This window comes from Lissotriton vulgaris, unplaced genomic scaffold, assembly GCF_964263255.1.
Source record: "Lissotriton vulgaris unplaced genomic scaffold, aLisVul1.2 SCAFFOLD_5617, whole genome shotgun sequence".
NCBI lineage: Eukaryota > Metazoa > Chordata > Amphibia > Caudata > Salamandridae > Lissotriton > Lissotriton vulgaris.
In genome coordinates, this window is record NW_028249022.1 from 1 (window position 1) to 8,482 (window position 8,482).

The window sequence follows — 8,482 nt, forward strand, 5'->3', positions numbered from 1 at the left end:
CGGGACCCATATATCTTTAGGGCGGGACGAGCTGGTCACAGTGCTTGCATAAAGCTCGCTGTTAGTGTTACAGTAGGCAAGGCTGCACATCCAACTCTGCAGCATGGGAACCGATTTACGTCCCATCGTATAGCGATTTCTCTTTTGCCCAGCTGCAGTCCGAGGGCCGCAAACCTTCTGACCTTTTTGGGGAAGTTAAATGTGTAGCCTTGTATTGCCACCGCCGGCGTAGGAATAAGGGGCAGGCCGATCATGGATCCCAGAGAGCATGTGGTGCTGAGCATTTCTGAAAGTTGTGAGGTCTAGACGGATCTAGTCTGTGCGCCATGGTGGTGGTAAAATAAGTGTGGCGTAAAAATTTGAAATGGAGAAGTTTGTACCTGCTGTTAAGGTAGACTTCCTTCGTCACTTCGCAGCATTTTGTCCACTGCACGTCGGTGATGGGGTGGCCCAAGTGTTAGTGTTTGATTGGTTCAAGTGCTCCGTCCATCACCACCCCCTTTTGCACCGCTTTGTTTGCCATAAGTTGGCAGGGTATGCTCAGACGTGAGTCCCTTGCTCACTTTGCCACTGGATTCAAGCAAGCCTGGCTGAAGATGGCTGGATTGCGAGAAACCAGTCCTAGGAAGCTTGTTTCCGGTCCAGGGAAGGCATGGCATGGCAGTTCGGGTTGGACTGTTCCCATGAAGCACAGGGTCAGACTGATTTGCATATGGAGATGTCTGAACTGGAGTGGCAGAGTGGGCTAAAGAACGGTGATGGATTAAAGCCAGATCTGTTGACTGTGTGGGAGTGTTTGATTGGTTCAGATGCTCCGTCCATCACCACCCCCTTTTGTACCTCTTTGTTCGCCATAAGTTCGCAGGGTAGGCTCAGACGTGAGTGCCTTGCTCACTTTGCCACTGGATTCAAGCAAGCCTGGCTGAAGACGGCTGGAAAGCCAGAAACCGGCCCTAGGAAGCTTGTTACCGGTCCAGGGAAGGCATGGCTTGGCAGTTCGGGCTGGACTGTTCCCCTGAAGCACAGCGTCGGACTGATTTGCGTATGGCCATGTCTGAACTAGGGTGGAAGAGTGATCTAAAGAACGGTGATGGATTAAACCCAGATCTGTTGACTGGGTGTGAGTGTTTGATTGGTTCAGATGCTCCGTCCATCACCACCCCCTTTTGTACCGCTTTGTTTGCAATAAGTTGGCAGGGTATGCTCAGACGTGAGTCCCTTGCTCACTTTGCCACTGGATTCAAGCACGCCTGGCTGAAAACATCTGGAATGCTTGAAACCGGTCCTAGGAAGCTTGTTTTCGGTCCAGGGAAGGCATGGCTTGGCAGTTCGGGCTGGACTGTTCCCATGAGGCACATGGTCAGACTGATTTGCATATGGCCATGTCTGAAATGGGGTGGCAGAGTGGGCTAAAGAAGGGTAACAGATTAAACCCAGATCTGTTGACTGTGTGTGAGTGTTTGATTGGTTCAGATGCTCCGTCCATCACCACCCCCTTTTGTACCGCTTTGTTCGCCATAAGTTGGCAGGTTATGCTCAGACGTGAGTCCCTTGCTCACTTTGCCACTGGATTCAAGCACGCCTGTCTGAAAACGTCAGGAATGCTAGAAACCGGTCCTAGGAAGCTTGTTTTCAGTCCAGGGAAAGCATGGCTTGGCAGTTCGGGCTGGACTGCTCCCATGAGGCACAGGGTCAGACTGATTTGCATATGGCCATGTCTGAACTGGGGTGGCAGAGTGGGCTAAAGAACGGTGAAGGATTAAACCCAGATCTGTTGACTGGGTGTGAGTGTTTGATTGGTTCAGATGCTCCGTCCATCACCACCCCCTTTTGTACTGCTTTGTTCGTCATAAGTTGGCAGGGTTTGCTCGGACGTGAGTGCCTTGCTCAGTTTGCCACTGGATTCAAGCAAGCCTGGCTAAAGACGGCTGGAATGCCAGAAACCGGTCCTAGGAATGTTGTTTCCGGTCCAGGGAAGGCATGGCTTGGCAGTTCGGGCTGGACTGTTCCCATGAGGTACAGGGTCAGACTGATTTACATATGGCCATGTCTGAACTGGGGTAGCAGAGTGGGCTAAAAAACGGTGATGGATTAAACCGGGATCTGTTGACTGGGTGTGAGTGTTTGATTGGTTCAGATGCTCCGTCCTTAACAACCCACTTTTGTACTGCTTTGTTTGCCATAAGTTGGCAGGGTATTCTCAGGCGTGAGTCCCTTGCTCACTTTGCCACTGGATTCAAGCAAGCCTGGCTGAAGACGGCTGGAATGCCAGAAACCGGTCCTAGGAAGCTTTTTTCCGGTCCAGGGAAGGCATGGCTTGACAGTTCAGGCTGGACTGTTCCCATAAGGCACAGGGTCAGACTGATTTGCATATGGCCATGTCTGAACTGGAGTGTGAGAGTGGGCTAAAGAACGGCAATGGATTAAACCCAGATCTGTTGACTGGGTGTGAGTGTTTGATTGGTTCAGATGCTCCGTCCATCACCACCCCCTTTTGTACCGCTTTGTTCGCCATAAGTTGGCAGGGGATGTTCGGACGTGAGTCCCTTGCTCACTTTGCCACTGGATTCAAGCAAGCCAGGCTAAAGACGGCTAGAATGCCAGAAACCGGTCCTAGGAAGCTTGTTTCCGGTCCAGGGAAGGCATAGCTTGGCAGTTCGGGCTGGACTACTCCTATGAGGCACAGGGTCAGACTTATTTGCAAATGGCCATGTCTGAACTGGGGTGGCAGAGTGGGCTAAAGAACGGTGATGGATTAAACCCAGATCTGTTGACTGGGTGTGAGTGTTTGATTGGTTCAGATGCTCCGTCCATCACCACCCCCTTTTGTATCGCTTTGTTCGCCATAAGTTGGTAGGGTATGCTCAGACGTGAGTCCCTTGCTCACTTTGCCACTGGATTCAAGCAAGCCTGGCTGAAGACGGCCGGAATGCCAGAAACCGGTCCTAGCAAGCTTGTTTCCGGTCCAGGGAAGGCATGGCTTGGCAGTTCGGGCTGAACTGTTCCCATGAGGCACAGGGTCAGACTGATTTGCATATGGCCATGTCTGAACTGGGGTGGCAGAGTGGGCTAAAGAACGGTGATGGATTAAACCCAGATCTGTTGACTGGGTGTGAGTGTTTGATTGGTTCAGATGCTCCGTCCATCACCACCCCCTTTTGTACCTCTTTGTTCACCATAAGTTGGCAGGGTATGCTCAGACGTGAGTCCCTTGCTCACTTTGCCACTGGATTCAAGCAAGCCTGGCTGAAGACGGCTGGAATGCCAGAAACCGGTCCTAGGAAGCTTGTTTCCGGTCCAGGGAAGACATGGCTTGGCATTTCGGGCTGGACTGTTCCCATGAGGCACAGGGTCAGACTGATTTGCATATGGCCATGTCTGAACTGGGGTGGCAGAGTGGGCTAAAGAACGGTGATGGATTAAACCCAGATCTGTTGACTGGGTGTGAGTGTTTGATTGGTTCAGAGGCTCCGTCCATCACCACCCCCATTTGTACCGCTTTTCTCCCATTATTGGCAGCTAGGGTGCTTTAGGAAGGAGGAGTGCTGGGGTGTATAGTGTGGTGTCGCTGATGAGGCGCTTTAGCCTGTTCCTGGGCCAACATGTAGTGGAGACTGGCTGTATGTCCTTAGGGTCTCTAGGAATGCCCTTGGGCAGGACTGTGGACAGCCGTTCTGGTAATACAAAGTCCGCATCCGGGCGGAGAAACAGGATCCGGGTGTCGGGATGGAACCATGCATAAGCATAGCAGCACTGGGCAACCAAATAGTATAATTGGAGGTCAGGGAGACCATATCCCCCCTTTTCATATGGGAGTGTGAGCACCTGCCACCGGACACACGCTTGTTTGCCTCCTCATACCAGTCATATTAGGTGTGTGCGCAAAGTTGAAAAGAAACCGTTCGTGAGGGGTATGGGAATATTATTAAAAAAATATAAAAATTTGGGAAGCACAATCATTTCAAGTATTGCGACTCTACCGGCAATGGACAGTAGCAGATGCAACCACCTATCTACTTGCGCTTTTAGGGAGCAGACTTCTTGTCCGTAGTTCAGACGGAGGATCTGAGCAGTGTCCAGGTGTATGTGGATGTCTAAATATTTAACCGAATCAGTGCACCAGTCAAGCCGGAACTCGCATTCCCATGGGACAGTACCTGTAGTCAAAGGAAAGATCACTGACTTATGCCAATTGATGCAGAGGCCCGAAAATTTACAGAATCTGAGTATTTATCTAATGAGCCGGTCCAAATTGACCTGTGGGTCCCAGACATAAAGAATGGTGTCATCTGCATAGAGCGAGACTAGTAGGGGGCCAGTGTTGAATTACAAGCCTCTATGCAAATGTCGCTCCTGGAAATGGCAAATTAAAGGATGCATAGTCAGAATAAACAGTAGGGGGGACAAAAGGCAGCCCTGCCTTGTGCCCAGTGAAAGTGAAAAAGATCGGGATAGTGTGCCGTTTAAGCGAAGTCTTGCCATGGGTTTGCTGTATAGTAATACAGTGGTGGCGATAAAACCCACCGGCATGCCCATGCGGCGCATAACCGTAAATAAAAAAGGGCCACTCTAGGGAATCAAAAAGCTTTTTCAGTGTCTAAAAGGATCGCAGCAGCGGCGAACTCTGGGTTAATTCTGTGGATAACAGAGAAGAGCGTTCTAAGATTTAGAAAGTTGGAGCGGTGGGGAACAAATCCGGATTGAGCGAGTGCAATAATGAACTCCATTAACTGGGATAGGCGATTGGCTATGATCTTTGCTAACATTTTATAGTCTAAGTTTTATAGGGATAGAAGTCTGTAGGAACCACATAAGAAAGGGTCTTTGCCTGGCTTGGGGAGAAGAATAATGACCGCTTCGCGAAGCATTGGGGGCAGTATCTGCTTCTCAAGGGTCTCTCCATAGACCTCAATCAGCTGTGGGGCCAGGACGTCCTTGTATGCCTTGTAAAAGTCCCCTGTAAAGCCATCAAGCCCAGGGGCGGAGACATAGCGGAGTGTGTCAATGGTGCCAAGAATGTCAACTACTGAAATGGGTTCTGCTAAAAACAATTACATGTATTTTTCAAGATATACCAGTGCAATCTCGGACAAGTTGTCTTCCTGGGCCGAAAGGTTGCTTTTCGTCTTAATGGTGTAAAGGGTCGCAAAGTAGTCCAGGAATTCGGCACAAGTCTTTGATGACAGTCAATAGCTCACTATGCTATATCAAGATTTTAACTTATAAACTGCAAGTAACAAAGGATCCCTGGTACACAAGTAGTAATCCACTAAACTGTTTACATTATATGTACTTTATGATCTGCATGGTACACATTCTTTGCAATAGGCATATTAACCCACTGCACTACCTTACTATGAGTTAAAACTTCCACTAGAAAAACCTATGATTTCTCTCCAGCAGGAATATTAATCACTGGAGTGATCTTGACGTTTTTATTGATGCCTAAAAATGACTGGATGCAAGGAAGGCAGCAACAGGTGCTTATAAAAGGAAAATATACTTGTAAAGAGGCGACCCCACCCCAAGTCAGCACTCGGCGCGGTGGCACCAATCACACTGCCCAGAGCCCGCCCTGGGCTAAACTCCGAAACTGCCGCATCAAGTGTGACATATGTCTAGGGTGACCGGGAGCAAGATTTGGGTCAGCAGACCACCAAGTCAGTGATTGTTTTTCAATAATTTTTTTTTTTTAATGCAGCCCTCTGTCCTTTAAGGATAACGGGATGCATTTCAAAAAGAAAAATGAAAAGGGTTTCTTTCAGCTTTTTTAAGAGTAGGCAGTGGTCCATTGGACCATAGTCTGCTCTTAAAAAATATTTTTACAAACATTTACAAGGGAAAGGGGTCACTTGGGGACCTCTTCCCATTTGCGAATTGGTTACCACCTGCTTGAAGAAGGTGATAATATGCGAATGTTTTGCAAATGCATTTCGGTTGCAAAACATTCACACATACCACTGTGATTCGGTGTTGGTATGAGACGCCCTAAACACGCTCCTTTCTAATAACGAATCGAAACCCAATTTGCTATTCGGCAATAGATTACCGAATTGCAAATTGGGCCTTTGTAAATTGCAAAATGCCTTTTTGTGTTCGTAAACTGCACAATTCTGTGGATCGGATTTTGAATTAAAGGAAAGTTTTGTAAATTTGGCCCCAGATTTTTAAAACCAAAAACCGAGACAGTTCACAACAATAGAAGTAGGACCACAATTTTATACAGCAGAAGTGCTGATGACGCTGGGATTCCCACCTAGATTTTTCACCTTACCACTCCGAGGAATCCCCAGGTCTACGGGTCTCTTTAGTCTGCATGGAAGTGTGAAGGAAGTTCTTCAAATTCAATACCCATTTTACAGATTCCCAAAATCAATACATTTTAATCTGAAGGACTACTGACTCAAAAGGAAACTTTAAGAATTTATTACAAGGCCAACAATAACTGGACATACAAGCACCTCAGAAAGGATTCAAAAAATAAACTGGAACTAATACAAATAATCCTACGCAAGAGTCTCAAATGACTCAGAATAAAAAGCAAAGTTAATTCAAGAAGCATTAGGCATGCAATCACTGTGCCCACTGGAAAACTCGACTGCATCTGTTCCAATGGAAAGAAAAGATTAGTCTGTCCCTAAACTAATTCTAAAGTGACATCCCAACTTAACATACCTCCCAGGCAAGAGAAAAAGGTGTCAGCTGTGAAGGCTCCCTAAGAAGCACGTTCACTTTTCCAGGTAATTAGCCTAAATTACTGAGCTCGTTCTAAGATGCTCCTTAGTTTCTCCTGCCTAATCCAAACTAAGACCCATGTCTAACTCCACATCCAATTGGACTGCCTTAGACAGGACCCAGTCTAACCCCAACTGGCTCTAACCCTAGCTTCTCTAAGACCGACTAACTCTCCACCCTCTGGGCACTTTCCCTAATACAAAATCCCCAAACCAATGGGTACGCCCATGACACTCCTCCTTCAGCAGGTACAGCCCCTCGTACTTTTCCAGTGTCGAACCTTCTTCTTCCAAAAACCGTTGCTGTGTCCTTGGATCCCAGGCACCTTCTTCGCCAATTGTTGCAAGTGCGCATGCCAGCACACTCCCTTTGTCTTCCTTCCTACCAATTTAACTTCTAAACAATGGCTCAACCTACCTAAGGAGCTACATGGCTTTGCACCTGCAAAAGAAATGCATGAGAACGATCCCTCTAAGTTTCAATTCGAAATTCAACTGCAATGTAAGCTTTTTCTCAAAGTACATTTCCCAACTCGACATCTCTAGTCATGCTAAGAAAACTACAATTAGACCTCTGCTAGCGTATCTTCTCTCAGGCCTTTACTCTTTTAAATGCACTTCCAATACAGCAACATAAGCATTTTATTAATAAATCCTAACATTACACTCTATGTTAACGAACATTATTCTCATGTTAAAGCATCACATTTCTCATTAAGCAGCCTACACTTGCAACTTTAATATGGCACGTTTAATCTCAATGAACATTGTATACACAGAGCAATTAATCCTAAACTACTTAAGGCATTTTTCTCTCGACTAAGCACTAATTCAATCAGTAAATGATATGAGCATAATTCTATATATGGCAACACTCTCGATTAGTCCTACATTTCTAAAGCCAAACATTAGTAGGGTCCTCTGAATATGCGGGTGCTGACTACGGATGGTTATGATGCACCCCTACAATTTTTCAAACAACATGGCGCTCTGTCAGTGCTCAGAAAGACTTAAAAGACAGCGCTCACCAACGTAGCAAACACAAACACTAAGGCACAAAAGGGCCTAAATTAAATACAGATATTACACAATTGGCTTCTGAAAAGACGGTTACCTATTACTGCACTGGAAATGATAAAAGCTTGTTCAGTGGAGCCTCTTAAAAAATAAAACCCCGGGACAAGTGCAAAAACCATGACTGTCTGAGAAAATCCAGGATGCCCGGTCACCCCACATATATAGTAGTGTGTGTTTTCCATGAAGACGCCAGCCATTATTTCAGAGCCACAAACCCTTCACTGTTGGACCTCTAGGTCATGAGACTGCCGCCAGGTGGCAAGGGTTAGGAGATGGAATGTGGTCGGACACCCGGAATGTAGTAAAAAGTTGTATTTCAGCAATAAACAGAATCAATACACAAAAGCATTAATTTGTTTTTTTTCGATAGTGTGGACATTGTCCCAAGGAATGCTAGAGGGTTGAATAGAGATTGTGGAAGGAGGTATGTTAGACAGTGTCATATTAAGAATTTTGGTGTCTCTGCGCAATACAAATTTTGTGGCCCCCTGTATGAAACACATTTGAATTGTATTACCTATTTCCTGCTAATTCAATCCTGCATGATTCCAAATAAAACTAAATTGTGTGCTAAACGTTACCAGGGTCACTGTAAACAGTTAAAATATGTTTTGCTCAGAACCCCAAACCTCCTTAAAATGAAACTTGGGAAAGAGTCACAGTCAGAGGTA